Source organism: Pantherophis guttatus, chromosome 3, assembly GCF_059756535.1.
Source record: "Pantherophis guttatus breed Tessera chromosome 3, ASM5975653v1, whole genome shotgun sequence".
Taxonomy (NCBI): Eukaryota; Metazoa; Chordata; class Lepidosauria; order Squamata; family Colubridae; genus Pantherophis; species Pantherophis guttatus.
In genome coordinates this window covers 114,723,339-114,740,467 of record NC_142065.1, presented here as the reverse complement: position 1 = coordinate 114,740,467, position 17,129 = coordinate 114,723,339, and positions in this window count along the sequence as shown.

The following is a 17,129-nucleotide window of genomic DNA, read 5'->3' as shown; positions in this document are numbered from 1 at the left end:
ATCTGAGCTCTCTGTCAAAAGTTACGTGTTCTGGCTGAAATGAGCCCTACTGCCAATTCTGAGATGCACTTTGGTCTAACTCCTCAGAGAAAGCTCGTTCTTGAAACTTGAAGGCGTTTTTGTGCTTTTCAGACCGTGAGGAGCATGAATATGTGTTTCTTCTGCAAATCTGACCTCTGTGACAAAAGTTACGTTTTCTGGCTGAAATGAGCCCTACTGCCAATTCTAAGATGCACTTTGATCTAACTCCCCAGGGAAAGCTAGTACTTGAAAATTGAAGGCGTTTTTGTTCTTTTCAGACTGTGAGGAGCATGAATATGTGTTTCTTCTGCAAATCTGAGTTCTGTGTCAAAAGTTACGTGTTCTGGCTGAAATGAGCCCTACTGCCAATTCTGAGATGCACTTTGGTCTAATTCCTCAGGGAAAACTCGTACTTGAAAATTGAAGGCGTTTTTGTGCTTTTTAGACTGTGAGGAGGATGAATATGTGTTTCTTCTGCAAATATGATCTCTCTGTAAAAAGTTATGTGTTCTGGCTGAAATGAGCCCTACTGCCAATTCTGAGATGCACTTTGGTCTAATTCCTCAGGGAAAACTCGTACTTGAAAATTGAAGGCGTTTTTGTGCTTTTTAGACTGTGAGGAGCATGAATATGTGTTTCTTCTGCAAATCTGACCTCTGTGACAAAAGTTACGTTTTCTGGCTGAAATGAGCCCTACTGCCAATTCTGTGATGCACTTTGGTCTAAACCCTCAGGGAAAGCTCGTTCTTGAAAGTTGAAGCCGTTTTTGTGCTTTTTAGACTGTGAGGAGCATGAATATGTGTTTCTTCTGCAAATATGATCTCTCTGTAAAAAGTTACGTGTTCTGGATGAATTGAGCCCTACTGCCAATTCTAAGATGCACTTTGATCTAACTCCCCAGGGAAAGCTAGTACTTGAAAATTGAAGGCGTTTTTGTTCTTTTCAGACTGTGAGTAGCATGAATATGTGTTTCTTCTGCAAATCTGAGTTCTGTGTCAAAAGTTACGTGTTCTGGCTGAAATGAGCCCTACTGCCAATTCTGAGATGCACTTTGATCTAACTCCTCAGGGAAAGCTCGTACTTGAAAATTGAAGGCGTTTTTGTGCTTTTCAGACTGTGAGGAGCATGAATATGTGTTTCTTCTGCAAATCTGAGTTCTGTGTCAAAAGTTACGTGTTCTGGCTGAAATGAGCCCTACTGCCAATTCTGAGATGCACTTTGGTCTAATTCCTCAGGGAAAACTCGTACTTGAAAATTGAAGGCGTTTTTGTGCTTTTTAGACTGTGAGGAGGATGAATATGTGTTTCTTCTGCAAATATGATCTCTCTGTAAAAAGTTATGTGTTCTGGCTGAAATGAGCCCTACTGCCAATTCTGAGATGCACTTTGGTCTAATTCCTCAGGGAAAACTCGTACTTGAAAATTGAAGGCGTTTTTGTGCTTTTTAGACTGTGAGGAGCATGAATATGTGTTTCTTCTGCAAATCTGACCTCTGTGACAAAAGTTACGTTTTCTGGCTGAAATGAGCCCTACTGCCAATTCTGTGATGCACTTTGGTCTAAACCCTCAGGGAAAGCTCGTTCTTGAAAGTTGAAGCCGTTTTTGTGCTTTTTAGACTGTGAGGAGCATGAATATGTGTTTCTTCTGCAAATATGATCTCTCTGTAAAAAGTTACGTGTTCTGGATGAATTGAGCCCTACTGCCAATTCTAAGATGCACTTTGATCTAACTCCCCAGGGAAAGCTAGTACTTGAAAATTGAAGGCGTTTTTGTTCTTTTCAGACTGTGAGTAGCATGAATATGTGTTTCTTCTGCAAATCTGAGTTCTGTGTCAAAAGTTACGTGTTCTGGCTGAAATGAGCCCTACTGCCAATTCTGAGATGCACTTTGATCTAACTCCTCAGGGAAAGCTCGTACTTGAAAATTGAAGGCGTTTTTGTGCTTTTCAGACAGTGACGAGCATGAATATGTGTTTCTTCTGCAAATCTGAGCTCTCTGTCAAAAGTTACGTGTTCTGGCTGAAATGAGCCCTACTGCCAATTCTGAGATGCACTTTGGTCTAACTCCTCAGAGAAAGCTCGTTCTTGAAACTTGAAGGCGTTTTTGTGCTTTTCAGACCGTGAGGAGCATGAATATGTGTTTCTTCTGCAAATCTGACCTCTGTGACAAAAGTTACGTTTTCTGGCTGAAATGAGCCCTACTGCCAATTCTAAGATGCACTTTGATCTAACTCCCCAGGGAAAGCTAGTACTTGAAAATTGAAGGCGTTTTTGTTCTTTTCAGACTGTGAGGAGCATGAATATGTGTTTCTTCTGCAAATCTGAGTTCTGTGTCAAAAGTTACGTGTTGTGGCTGAAATGAGCCCTACTGCCAATTCTGAGATGCACTTTGGTCTAATTCCTCAGGGAAAACTCGTACTTGAAAATTGAAGGCGTTTTTGTGCTTTTTAGACTGTGAGGAGGATGAATATGTGTTTCTTCTGCAAATATGATCTCTCTGTAAAAAGTTACGTGTTCTGGCTGAAATGAGCCCTACTGCCAATTCTGAGATGCACTTTGGTGTAACTCCTGAGGGAAAGCTCGTACTTGAAACTTGAAGGCGTTTTTGTGCTTTTCAGACTGTGACGAGCATGAATATGTGTTTCTTCTGCAAATCTGAGCTCTGTCTCAAAAGTTACGTGTTCTGGCTGAAATGAGCCCTACTGCCAATTCTGAGATGCACTTTGCTCTAACTTCTAAGGGATAGTTCGTACTTGAAAATTGAAGTCTTTTTTCTCCTTTTCAGACCGTGAGGAGCATGAATATGTGTTTCTTCTGCAAATCTGACCTCTGTGACAAAAGTTACGTTTTCTGGCTGAAATGAGCCCTACTGCCAATTCTGTGATGCACTTTGGTCTAACTCCCCAGGGAAAGCTCGTACTTGAAAATTGAAGGCGTTTTTGTGCTTTTCAGACTGTGACGAGCATGAATATGTGTTTCTTCTGCAAATCTGAGCTCTTTGTCAAAAGTTACGTGTTCTGACTGAAATGAGCCCTACTGCCAATTCTGAGATGCACTTTGATCTAACTCCCCAGGGAAAGCTAGTACTTGAAAATTGAAGGCGTTTTTGTTCTTTTCAGACTGTGAGGAGCATGAATATGTGTTTCTTCTGCAAATCTGAGTTCTGTGTCAAAAGTTACGTGTTCTGGCTGAAATGAGCCCTACTGCCAATTCTGAGATGCACTTTGCTCTAACTTCTAAGGGAAAGTTAGTACTTGAAAATTGAAGTCGTTTTTGTGCTTTTCAGACCGTGAGGAGCATGAATATGTGTTTCTTCTGCAAATCTGACCTCTGTGACAAAAGTTACGTTTTCTGGCTGAAATGAGCCCTACTGCCAATTCTGTGATGCACTTTTGTCTAACTCCTCATGGAAAGCTCGTGCTTGAAAGTTGAAGGCGTTTTTGTGCTTTTTAGACTGTGAGGAGCATGAATATGTGTTTCTTCTGCAAATATGATCTCTCTGTAAAAAGTTACGTGTTCTGGATGAATTGAGCCCTACTGCCAATTCTGTGATGCACTTTGGTCTAACTCCTCAGAGAAAGCTCGTACTTGAAACTTGAAGGCGTTTTTGTGCTTTTCAGACCGTGAGGAGCATGAATATGTGTTTCTTCTGCAAATCTGAGTTCTGTGTCAAAAGTTACGTGTTCTGGCTGAAATGAGCCCTACTGCCAATTCTGAGATGCACTTTGGTCTAATTCGTCAGGGAAAACTCGTACTTGAAAATTGAAGCCGTTTTTGTGCTTTTTAGACTGTGAGGAGCATGAATATGTGTTTCTTCTGCAAATATGATCTCTCTGTAAAAAGATACATGTTCTGGCTGAAATGAGCTCTACTGCCAATTCTGAGATGCACTTTGGTCTAACTCCTGAGGGAAAGCTCGTACTTGAAACTTGAAGGCGTTTTTGTGCTTTTTAGACCGTGAGGAGCATGAATATGTGTTTCTTCTGCAAATCTGAGTTCTGTGTCAAAAGTTACGTGTTCTGGCTGAAATGAGCCCTACTGCCAATTCTGAGATGCACTTTGATCTAACTCCCCAGGGAAAGCTAGTACTTGAAAATTGAAGGCGTTTTTGTTCTTTTCAGACTGTGAGGAGCATGAATATGTGTTTCTTCTGCAAATCTGAGTTCTGTGTCAAAAGTTACGTGTTCTGGCTGAAATGAGCCCTACTGCCAATTCTGTGATGCACTTTGGTCTAACTCCTCAGAGAAAGCTCGTTCTTGAAACTTGAAGGCGTTTTTGTGCTTTTCAGACCGTGAGGAGCATGAATAAGTGTTTCTTCTGCAAATCTGAGTTCTGTGTCAAAAGTTACGTTCTCTGGATGAATTGAGCCCTACTGCCAATTCTAAGATGCACTTTGATCTAACTCCCCAGGGAAAGCTAGTACTTGAAAATTGAAGGCGTTTTTGTGCTTTTCAGACTGTGAAGAGCATGAATATGTGTTTCTTCTGCAAATCTGAGCTCTGTGTCAAAAGTTACGTGTTCTGGCTGAAATGAGCCCTACTGCCAATTCTGAGATGCACTTTGCTCTAACTTCTAAGGGAAAGTTAGTACTTGAAAATTGAAGTCGTTTTTGTGCTTTTCAGACCGTGAGGAGCATGAATATGTGTTTCTTCTGCAAATCTGACCTCTGTGACAAAAGTTACGTTTTCTGGCTGAAATGACCCCTACTGCCAATTCTGTGATGCACTTTTGTCTAACTCCTCAGGGAAAGCTCGTGCTTCAAAGTTGAAGGCGTTTTTGTGCTTTTTAGACTGTGAGGAGCATGAATATGTGTTTCTTCTGCAAATATGATCTCTCTGTAAAAAGTTACGTGTTCTGGATGAATTGAGCCCTACTGCCAATTCTGTGATGCACTTTGGTCTAACTCCTCAGAGAAAGCTCGTTCTTGAAACTTGAAGGCGTTTTTGTGCTTTTCAGACCGTGAGGAGCATGAATAAGTGTTTCTTCTGCAAATCTGAGCTCTTTGTCAAAAGTTACGTTCTCTGAATGAATTGAGCCCTACTGCCAATTCTAAGATGCACTTTGATCTAACTCCTCAGGGAAAGCTCGTACTTGAAAATTGAAGGCGTTTTTGTGCTTTTCAGACAGTGACGAGCATGAATATGTGTTTCTTCTGCAAATCTGAGCTCTGTGTCAAAAGTTACGTGTTCTGGCTGAAATGAGCCCTACTGCCAATTCTGAGATGCACTTTGGTCTAACTCCTCAGAGAAAGCTCGTTCTTGAAACTTGAAGGCGTTTTTGTGCTTTTCAGACCGTGAGGAGCATGAATAAGTGTTTCTTCTGCAAATCTGAGTTCTGTGTCAAAAGTTACGTTCTCTGGATGAATTGAGCCCTACTGCCAATTCTAAGATGCACTTTGATCTAACTCCCCAGGGAAAGTTCGTACTTGAAAATTGAAGGCGTTTTTGTGCTTTTCAGACTGTGACGAGCATGAATATGTGTTTCTTCTGCAAATCTGAGCTCTGTGTCAAAAGTTACGTGTTCTGGCTGAAATGAGCCCTACTGCCAATTCTGTGATGCACTTTGCTCTAACTTCTAAGGGAAAGTTCGTACTTGAAAATTGAAGTCGTTTTTGTGCTTTTCAGACCGTGAGGAGCATGAATATGTGTTTCTTCTGCAAATCTGACCTCTGTGACAAAAGTTATGTTTTCTGGCTGAAATGAGCCCTACTGCCAATTCTGTGATGCACTTTGGTCTAACTCCTCAGGGAAAGCTCGTTCTTGAAACTTGAAGGCGTTTTTGTGCTTTTCAGACCGTGAGGAGCATGAATAAGTGTTTCTTCTGCAAATCTGAGCTCTGTGTCAAAAGTTACGTGTTCTGGCTGAAATGAGCCCTACTGCCAATTCTGAGATGCACTTTGATCTAACTCCCCAGGGAAAGTTCGTACTTGAAAATTGAAGGCGTTTTTGTGCTTTTCAGACTGTGAGTAGCATGAATATGTGTTTCTTCTGCAAATCTGAGTTCTGTGTCAAAAGTTACGTGTTCTGGCTGAAATGAGCCCTACTGCCAATTCTGAGATGCACTTTGGTCTAACTCCTCAGAGAAAGCTCGTTCTTGAAACTTGAAGGCGTTTTTGTGCTTTTCAGACCGTGAGGAGCATGAATATGTGTTTCTTCTGCAAATCTGACCTCTGTGACAAAAGTTACGTTTTCTGGCTGAAATGAGCCCTACTGCCAATTCTAAGATGCACTTTGATCTAACTCCCCAGGGAAAGCTAGTACTTGAAAATTGAAGGCGTTTTTGTTCTTTTCAGACTGTGAGGAGCATGAATATGTGTTTCTTCTGCAAATCTGAGTTCTGTGTCAAAAGTTACGTGTTCTGGCTGAAATGAGCCCTACTGCCAATTCTGAGATGCACTTTGGTGTAACTCCTGAGGGAAAGCTCGTACTTGAAACTTGAAGACGTTTTTGTGCTTTTCAGACCGTGAGGAGCATGAATATGTGTTTCTTCTGCAAATCTGAGTTCTGTGTCAAAAGTTACGTGTTCTGGCTGAAATGAGCCCTACTGCCAATTCTGAGATGCACTTTGGTCTAATTCGTCAGGGAAAACTCGTACTTGAAAATTGAAGCCGTTTTTGTGCTTTTTAGACTGTGAGGAGCATGAATATGTGTTTCTTATGCAAATATGATCTCTCTGTAAAAAGTTACATGTTCTGGCTGAAATGAGCTCTACTGCCAATTCTGAGATGCACTTTGGTCTAACTCCTGAGGGAAAGCTCGTACTTGAAACTTGAAGGCGTTTTTGTGCTTTTCAGACTGTGACGAGCATGAATATGTGTTTCTTCTGCAAATCTGAGCTCTGTCTCAAAAGTTACGTGTTCTGGCTGAAATGAGCCCTACTGCCAATTCTGAGATGCACTTTGCTCTAACTTCTAAGGGATAGTTCGTACTTGAAAATTGAAGTCGTTTTTCTCCTTTTCAGACCGTGAGGAGCATGAATATGTGTTTCTTCTGCAAATCTGACCTCTGTGACAAAAGTTACGTTTTCTGGCTGAAATGAGCCCTACTGCCAATTCTGTGATGCACTTTGGTCTAACTCCCCAGGGAAAGCTCGTACTTGAAAATTGAAGGCGTTTTTGTGCTTTTCAGACTGTGACGAGCATGAATATGTGTTTCTTCTGCAAATCTGAGCTCTTTGTCAAAAGTTACGTGTTCTGACTGAAATGAGCCCTACTGCCAATTCTGAGATGCACTTTGATCTAACTCCCCAGGGAAAGCTAGTACTTGAAAATTGAAGGCGTTTTTGTTCTTTTCAGACTGTGAGGAGCATGAATATGTGTTTCTTCTGCAAATCTGAGTTCTGTGTCAAAAGTTACGTGTTCTGGCTGAAATGAGCCCTACTGCCAATTCTGAGATGCACTTTGGTCTAATTCGTCAGGGAAAACTCGTACTTGAAAATTGAAGGCGTTTTTGTGCTTTTTAGACCGTGAGGAGCATGAATATGTGTTTCTTCTGCAAATATGATCTCTCTGTAAAAAGTTACATGTTCTGGCTGAAATGAGCTCTACTGCCAATTCTGAGATGCACTTTGGTCGAACTCCTGAGGGAAAGCTCGTACTTGAAAATTGAAGGCGTTTTTGTGCTTTTCAGACTGTGACGAGCATGAATATGTGTTTCTTCTGCAAATCTGACCTCTGTGACAAAAGTTACGTTTTCTGGCTGAAATGAGCCCTACTGCCAATTCTGTGATGCACTTTGGTCTAACTCCCCAGGGAAAGCTCGTGTTTGAAAGTTGAAGGCGTTTTTGTGCTTTTTAGACTGTGAGGAGCATGAATATGTGTTTCTTCTGCAAATATGATCTCTCTGTAAAAAGTTACGTGTTCTGGATGAATTGAGCCCTACTGCCAATTCTGTGATGCACTTTGGTCTAACTCCTCAGAGAAAGCTCGTTCTTGAAACTTGAAGGCGTTTTTGTGCTTTTCAGACCGTGAGGAGCATGAATATGTGTTTCTTCTGCAAATCTGAGCTCTGTGTCAAAAGTTACGTGTTCTGGCTGAAATGAGCCCTACTGCCAATTCTGAGATGCACTTTGATCTAACTCCCCAGGGAAAGCTACTACTTGAAAATTGAAGGCGTTTTTGTTCTTTTCAGACTGTGAGGAGCATGAATATGTGTTTCTTCTGCAAATCTGAGTTCTGTGTCAAAAGTTACGTTCTCTGGATGAATTGAGCCCTACTGCCAATTCTAAGATGCACTTTGATCTAACTCCCCAGGGAAAGTTCGTACTTGAAAATTGAAGGCGTTTTTGTGCTTTTCAGACTGTAACGAGTATGAATATGTGTTTCTTCTGCAAATCTGAGCTCTGTGTCAAAAGTTACGTGTTCTGGCTGAAATGAGCCCTACTGCCAATTCTGTGATGCACTTTGGTCTAACTCCTCAGGGAAAGATCGTACTTGAAAATTGAAGGCATTTTTGTGCTTTTCAGACCGTGAGAAGCATGAATATGTGTTTCTTCTGCAAATCTGAGCTCTGTGTCAAAAGTGATGTTTTCTGGCTGAATTGAGCCCTACTGCCAATTCTGAGATGTACTTAGGTCTAACTCCTCACGGAAAGCTCGTACTTGAAAATTGAAGGCGTTTTTGTGCTTTTCAGACCGTGAGGAGCATGAATATGTGTTTCTTCTGCAAATCTGAGCTCTGTGTCAAAAGTTACGTGTTCTGGCTGAAATGAGCCCTACTGCCAATTCTGAGATGCACTTTGATCTAACTCCTCAGGGAAAGCTCGTACTTGAAAATTGAAGGCGTTTTTGTGCTTTTCAGACAGTGACGAGCATGAATATGTGTTTCTTCTGCAAATCTGAGCTCTGTGTCAAAAGTTACGTGTTCTGGCTGAAATGAGCCCTACTGCCAATTCTGAGATGCACTTTGGTCTAACTCCTCAGAGAAAGCTCGTTCTTGAAACTTGAAGGCGTTTTTGTGCTTTTCAGACCGTGAGGAGCATGAATATGTGTTTCTTCTGCAAATCTGACCTCTGTGACAAAAGTTACGTTTTCTGGCTGAAATGAGCCCTACTGCCAATTCTAAGATGCACTTTGATCTAACTCCCCAGGGAAAGCTAGTACTTGAAAATTGAAGGCGTTTTTGTTCTTTTCAGACTGTGAGGAGCATGAATATGTGTTTCGTCTGCAAATCTGAGCCCTCTGTCAAAAGTTACGTTTTCTGGCTGAATTGAGCCCTACTGCCAATTCTGAGATGCATTTTGGTCTAACTCCTCACGGAAAGCTCGTACTTGAAAATTGAAGGTGTTTTTGTGCTTTTCAGACCGTGAGGAGCATGAATATGTGTTTCTTCTGCAAATCTGAGCTCTTTGTAAAACGTTACGTGTTCTGGCTGAATTGAGCCCTACTGCCAATTCTGAGATGCACTTTGGTCTAACTCCTCAGGGAAAGATCGTACTTGAAAATTGAAGGCATTTTTGTGCTTTTCAGACCGTGAGAAGCATGAATATGTGTTTCTTCTGCAAATCTGAGCTCTGTGTCAAAAGTGATGTTTTCTGGCTGAATTGAGCCCTACTGCCAATTCTGAGATGTACTTAGGTCTAACTCCTCACGGAAAGCTCGTACTTGAAAATTGAAGGCGTTTTTGTGCTTTTCAGACCGTGAGGAGCATGAATATGTGTTTCTTCTGCAAATCTGAGCTCTGTGTCAAAAGTGACGTTTTCTGGCTGAATTGAGCCCTACTGCCAATTCTGAGATGCACTTTGGTCTAACTCCTCAGGGAAAGATCGTACTTGAAAATTGAATCTGTTTTTGTGCTTTTCAGACCGTGAGGAGCATGAATATGTGTTTCTTCTGCAAATCTGAGCTCTCTGTAAAACATTACGTGTTCTGGCTGAAATGAGCCCTACTGCCAATTCTGAGATGCACTTTGGTCTAACTCCTCACGGAAAGTTCGTACTTGAAAATTGAAGGTGTTTTTCTGCTTTTCAGACCGTGAGGAGCATGAATATGTGTTTCTTGTGCAAATCGGAGCTCTCTGTCAAAAGTCACGTTTTCTGGCTGAATTGAGCCCTACTGCCAATTCTGAGATGTACTTAGGTCTAACTCCTCACGGAAAGCTCGTACTTGAAAATTGAATCTGTTTTTGTGCTTTTCAGACCGTGAGGAGCATGAATATGTGTTTCTTCTGCAAATCTGAGCTCTCTGTCAAACGTTACGTGTTCTGGCTGAAATGAGCCCTACTGCCAATTCTGAGATGCATTTTGGTCTAACTCCTCACGGAAAGCTCGTACTTGAAAATTGAAGGCGTTTTTTTGCTTTTCAGACCGTGAGGAGCATGAATATGTGTTTCTTCTGCAAATCTGAGCTCTCTGTAAAACGTTACGTGTTCTGGCTGAATTGAGCCCTACTGCCAATTCTGAGATGCACTTTGGTCTAACTCCTCAGGGAAAGATCGTACTTGAAAATTGAAGGCATTTTTGTGCTTTTCAGACCGTGAGAAGCATGAATATGCGTTTCTTCTGCAAATCTGAGCTCTGTGTCAAAAGTGACGTTTTCTGGCTGAATTGAGCCCTACTGCCAATTCTGAGATGCACTTTGGTCTAACTCCTCACGGAAAGCTCGTACTTGAAAATTGAAGGTGTTTTTGTGTTTTTCAGACCGTGAGGAGCATGAATATGTGTTTCTTCTGCAAATCTGAGCTCTGTGTCAAAAGTGATGTTTTCTGGCTGAATTGAGCCCTACTGCCAAATCTGAGATGTACTGAGGTCTAACTCCTCACGGAAAGCTCGTACTTGAAAATTGAAGGTGTTTTTGTGCTTTTCAGACCGTGAGGAGCAGGAATATGTGTTTCTTCTGCAAATCTGAGCCCTCTGTCAAACGTTACGTGTTCTGGCTGAAGTGAGCCCTACTGCAAATTCTGAGATGCACTTTGGTCTAACTCCTCAGGGAAAGATCATACTTGAAAATTGAATCTGTTTTTGTGCTTTTCAGACCGTGAGGAGCATGAATATGTGTTTCTTGTGCAAATCTGAGCTCTGTGTCAAAAGTGACGTTTTCTGGCTGAATTGAGCCCTACTGCCAATTCTGAGATGCACTTTGGTCTAACTCCTCAGGGAAAGATCGTACTTGAAAATTGAATCTGTTTTTGTGCTTTTCAGACCGTGAGGAGCATGAATATGTGTTTCTTCTGCAAATCTGAGCTCTCTGTAAAACATTACGTGTTCTGGCTGAAATGAGCCCTACTGCCAATTCTGAGATGCACTTTGATCTAACTCCCCAGGGAAAGCTACTACTTGAAAATTGAAGGCGTTTTTGTTCTTTTCAGACTGTGAGGAGCATGAATATGTGTTTCTTCTGCAAATCTGAGTTCTGTGTCAAAAGTTACGTTCTCTGGATGAATTGAGCCCTACTGCCAATTCTAAGATGCACTTTGATCTAACTCCCCAGGGAAAGTTCGTACTTGAAAATTGAAGGCGTTTTTGTGCTTTTCAGACTGTGACGAGTATGAATATGTGTTTCTTCTGCAAATCTGAGCTCTGTGTCAAAAGTTACGTGTTCTGGCTGAAATGAGCCCTACTGCCAATTCTGTGATGCACTTTGCTCTAACTTCTAAGGGAAAGTTCGTACTTGAAAATTGAAGTCGTTTTTGTGCTTTTCAGACTGTGAGTAGCATGAATATGTGTTTCTTCTGCAAATCTGAGTTCTGTGTCAAAAGTTACGTGTTCTGGCTGAAATGAGCCCTACTGCCAATTCTGAGATGCACTTTGATCTAACTCCTCAGGGAAAGCTCGTACTTGAAAATTGAAGGCGTTTTTGTGCTTTTCAGACAGTGACGAGCATGAATATGTGTTTCTTCTGCAAATCTGAGCTCTGTGTCAAAAGTTACGTGTTCTGGCTGAAATGAGCCCTACTGCCAATTCTGAGATGCACTTTGGTCTAACTCCTCAGAGAAAGCTCGTTCTTGAAACTTGAAGGCGTTTTTGTGCTTTTCAGACCGTGAGGAGCATGAATATGTGTTTCTTCTGCAAATCTGACCTCTGTGACAAAAGTTACGTTTTCTGGCTGAAATGAGCCCTACTGCCAATTCTAAGATGCACTTTGATCTAACTCCCCAGGGAAAGCTAGTACTTGAAAATTGAAGGCGTTTTTGTTCTTTTCAGACTGTGAGGAGCATGAATATGTGTTTCGTCTGCAAATCTGAGCCCTCTGTCAAAAGTTACGTTTTCTGGCTGAATTGAGCCCTACTGCCAATTCTGAGATGCATTTTGGTCTAACTCCTCACGGAAAGCTCGTACTTGAAAATTGAAGGTGTTTTTGTGCTTTTCAGACCGTGAGGAGCATGAATATGTGTTTCTTCTGCAAATCTGAGCTCTTTGTAAAACGTTACGTGTTCTGGCTGAATTGAGCCCTACTGCCAATTCTGAGATGCACTTTGGTCTAACTCCTCAGGGAAAGATCGTACTTGAAAATTGAAGGCATTTTTGTGCTTTTCAGACCGTGAGAAGCATGAATATGTGTTTCTTCTGCAAATCTGAGCTCTGTGTCAAAAGTGATGTTTTCTGGCTGAATTGAGCCCTACTGCCAATTCTGAGATGTACTTAGGTCTAACTCCTCACGGAAAGCTCGTACTTGAAAATTGAAGGCGTTTTTGTGCTTTTCAGACCGTGAGGAGCATGAATATGTGTTTCTTCTGCAAATCTGAGCTCTGTGTCAAAAGTGACGTTTTCTGGCTGAATTGAGCCCTACTGCCAATTCTGAGATGCACTTTGGTCTAACTCCTCAGGGAAAGATCGTACTTGAAAATTGAATCTGTTTTTGTGCTTTTCAGACCGTGAGGAGCATGAATATGTGTTTCTTCTGCAAATCTGAGCTCTCTGTAAAACATTACGTGTTCTGGCTGAAATGAGCCCTACTGCCAATTCTGAGATGCACTTTGGTCTAACTCCTCACGGAAAGTTCGTACTTGAAAATTGAAGGTGTTTTTCTGCTTTTCAGACCGTGAGGAGCATGAATATGTGTTTCTTGTGCAAATCGGAGCTCTCTGTCAAAAGTCACGTTTTCTGGCTGAATTGAGCCCTACTGCCAATTCTGAGATGTACTTAGGTCTAACTCCTCACGGAAAGCTCGTACTTGAAAATTGAATCTGTTTTTGTGCTTTTCAGACCGTGAGGAGCATGAATATGTGTTTCTTCTGCAAATCTGAGCTCTCTGTCAAACGTTACGTGTTCTGGCTGAAATGAGCCCTACTGCCAATTCTGAGATGCATTTTGGTCTAACTCCTCACGGAAAGCTCGTACTTGAAAATTGAAGGCGTTTTTTTGCTTTTCAGACCGTGAGGAGCATGAATATGTGTTTCTTCTGCAAATCTGAGCTCTCTGTAAAACGTTACGTGTTCTGGCTGAATTGAGCCCTACTGCCAATTCTGAGATGCACTTTGGTCTAACTCCTCAGGGAAAGATCGTACTTGAAAATTGAAGGCATTTTTGTGCTTTTCAGACCGTGAGAAGCATGAATATGCGTTTCTTCTGCAAATCTGAGCTCTGTGTCAAAAGTGACGTTTTCTGGCTGAATTGAGCCCTACTGCCAATTCTGAGATGCACTTTGGTCTAACTCCTCACGGAAAGCTCGTACTTGAAAATTGAAGGTGTTTTTGTGTTTTTCAGACCGTGAGGAGCATGAATATGTGTTTCTTCTGCAAATCTGAGCTCTGTGTCAAAAGTGATGTTTTCTGGCTGAATTGAGCCCTACTGCCAAATCTGAGATGTACTGAGGTCTAACTCCTCACGGAAAGCTCGTACTTGAAAATTGAAGGTGTTTTTGTGCTTTTCAGACCGTGAGGAGCAGGAATATGTGTTTCTTCTGCAAATCTGAGCCCTCTGTCAAACGTTACGTGTTCTGGCTGAAGTGAGCCCTACTGCAAATTCTGAGATGCACTTTGGTCTAACTCCTCAGGGAAAGATCATACTTGAAAATTGAATCTGTTTTTGTGCTTTTCAGACCGTGAGGAGCATGAATATGTGTTTCTTGTGCAAATCGGAGCTCTCTGTCAAAAGTCACGTTTTCTGGCTGAATTGAGCCCTACTGCCAATTCTGAGATGTACTTAGGTCTAACTCCTCACGGAAAGCTCGTACTTGAAAATTGAATCTGTTTTTGTGCTTTTCAGACCGTGAGGAGCATGAATATGTGTTTCTTCTGCAAATCTGAGCTCTGTGTCAAAAGGGACGTTTTCTGGCTGAATTGAGCCCTACTGCCAATTCTGAGATGCTCTTTGGTCTAACTCCTCAGGGAAAGATCGTACTTTAAAATTGAAGGCGTTTTTGTGCTTTTCAGACCGTGAGGAGCATGAATATGTGTTTCTTCTGCAAATCTGAGCTCTGTGTCAAAAGTGACGTTTTCTGGCTGAATTGAGCCCTTCTGCCAATTCTGAGATGCACTTTGGTCTAACTCCTCAGGGAAAGATCGTACTTGAAAATTGAATCTGTTTTTGTGCTTTTCAGACCGTGAGGAGCATGAATATGTGTTTCTTCTGCAAATCTGAGCTCTCTGTAAAACATTACGTGTTCTGGCTGAAATGAGCCCTACTGCCAATTCTGAGATGCACTTTGGTCTAACTCCTCAAGGAAAGTTCGTACTTGAAAATTGAAGGTGTTTTTCTGCTTTTCAGACCGTGAGGAGCATGAATATGTGTTTCTTGTGCAAATCGGAGCTCTCTGTCAAAAGTCACGTTTTCTGGCTGAATTGAGCCCTACTGCCAATTCTGAGATGTACTTAGGTCTAACTCCTCACGGAAAGCTCGTACTTGAAAATTGAATCTGTTTTTGTGCTTTTCAGACCGTGAGGAGCATGAATATGTGTTTCTTCTGCAAATCTGAGCTCTCTGTCAAACGTTACGTGTTCTGGCTGAAATGAGCCCTACTGCCAATTCTGAGATGCATTTTGGTCTAACTCCTCACGGAAAGCTCGTACTTGAAAATTGAAGGCGTTTTTTTGCTTTTCAGACCGTGAGGAGCATGAATATGTGTTTCTTCTGCAAATCTGAGCTCTCTGTAAAACGTTACGTGTTCTGGCTGAATTGAGCCCTACTGCCAATTCTGAGATGCACTTTGGTCTAACTCCTCAGGGAAAGATCGTACTTGAAAATTGAAGGCATTTTTGTGCTTTTCAGACCGTGAGAAGCATGAATATGCGTTTCTTCTGCAAATCTGAGCTCTGTGTCAAAAGTGACGTTTTCTGGCTGAATTGAGCCCTACTGCCAATTCTGAGATGCACTTTGGTCTAACTCCTCACGGAAAGCTCGTACTTGAAAATTGAAGGCATTTTTGTGTTTTTCAGACTGTGAGGAGCATGAATATCTGTTTCTTCTGCAAATCTGAGCTCTGTGTCAAAAGTGATGTTTTCTGGCTGAATTGAGCCCTACTGCCAAATCTGAGATGTACTGAGGTCTAACTCCTCACGGAAAGCTCGTACTTGAAAATTGAAGGTGTTTTTGTGCTTTTCAGACCGTGAAGAGCAGGAATATGTGTTTCTTCTGCAAATCTGAGCCCTCTGTCAAACGTTACGTGTTCTGGCTGAATTGAGCCCTACTGCCAATTCTGAGATGCACTTTGGTCTAACTCCTCAGGGAAAGATCGTACTTGAAAATTGAATCTGTTTTTGTGCTTTTCAGATCGTCAGGAGCATGGATATGTGTTTCTTCTGCAAATCTGAGCTCTCTGTCAAAAGTGACGTTTTCTGGCTGAATTGAGCCCTACTGCCAATTCTGAGATGCTCTTTGGTCTAACTCCTCAGGGAAAGATCGTACTTGAAAATTGAAGGCGTTTTTGTGCTTTTCAGACCGTGAAGAGCATGAATATGTGTTTCTTCTGCAAATCTGAGCTCTCCGTCAAACGTTACGTGTTCTGGCTGAAATGAGCCCTACTGCCAATTCTGAGATGCATTTTGGTCTAACTCCTCACGGAAAGCTCGTACTTGAAAATTGAAGGCGTTTTTGTGCTTTTCAGACCGTGAGGAGCATGAATATGTGTTTCTTCTGCAAATCGGAGCTCTCTGTAAAACGTTACGTGTTCTGGCTGAAATGAGCCCTACTGCCAATTCTGAGATGCACTTTGGTCTAACTCCTCACGGAAAGCTCGTACTTGAAAATTGAAGGCGTTTTTGTGCTTTTCAGACCGTGAGGAGCATGAATATGCGTTTCTTCTGCAAATCTGAGCTCTCTGTCAAAAGTGACGTTTTCTGGCTGAATTGAGCCCTACTGCCAATTCTGAGATGCACTTTGATCTAACTCCTCACGGAAAGATCGTACTTGAAAATTGAAGGCGTTTTTGTGCTTTTCAGACCGTGAGGAGCATGAATATGTGTTTCTTCTGCAAATCTGAGCTCTCTGTAAAACGTTACGTGTTCTGGGTGAATTGAGGCCTACTGCCAATTCTGAGATGCACTTTGGTCTAACTCCTCAGGGAAAGATCGTACTTGAAAATTGAAGGCGTTTTTGTGCTTTTCAGACCGTGAGGAGCATGAATATGTGTTTCTTCTGCAAATCTGAGCTCTCTTTCAAAAGTAACGTTTTCTGGCTGAAATGAGCCCTACTGCCAATTCTGAGATGCACTTTGGTCTAACTCCTCACGGAAAGCTTCTACTTGAAAATTGAAGGCGTTTTTGTGCTTTTCAGACCGTGAGGAGCATGAATATGTGTTTCTTCTGCAAATCTGAGCTCTGTGTCAAAAGGGACGTTTTCTGGCTGAATTGAGCCCTACTGCCAATTCTGAGATGCTCTTTGGTCTAACTCCTCAGGGAAAGATCGTACTTTAAAATTGAAGGCGTTTTTGTGCTTTTCAGACCGTGAGGAGCATGAATATGTGTTTCTTCTGCAAATCTGAGCTCTGTGTCAAAAGTGACGTTTTCTGGCTGAATTGAGCCCTACTGCCAATTCTGAGATGCACTTTGGTCTAACTCCTCACGGAAAGCTCGTACTTGAAAATTGAAGGTGTTTTTGTGTTTTTCAGACTGTGAGGAGCATGAATATGTGTTTCTTCTGCAAATCTGAGCTCTGTGTCAAAAGTGATGTTTTCTGGCTCTGAATTCTGAATTGGCTCAATGAATTGAGCCCTACTGCCAATTCTAAGATGCACTTTG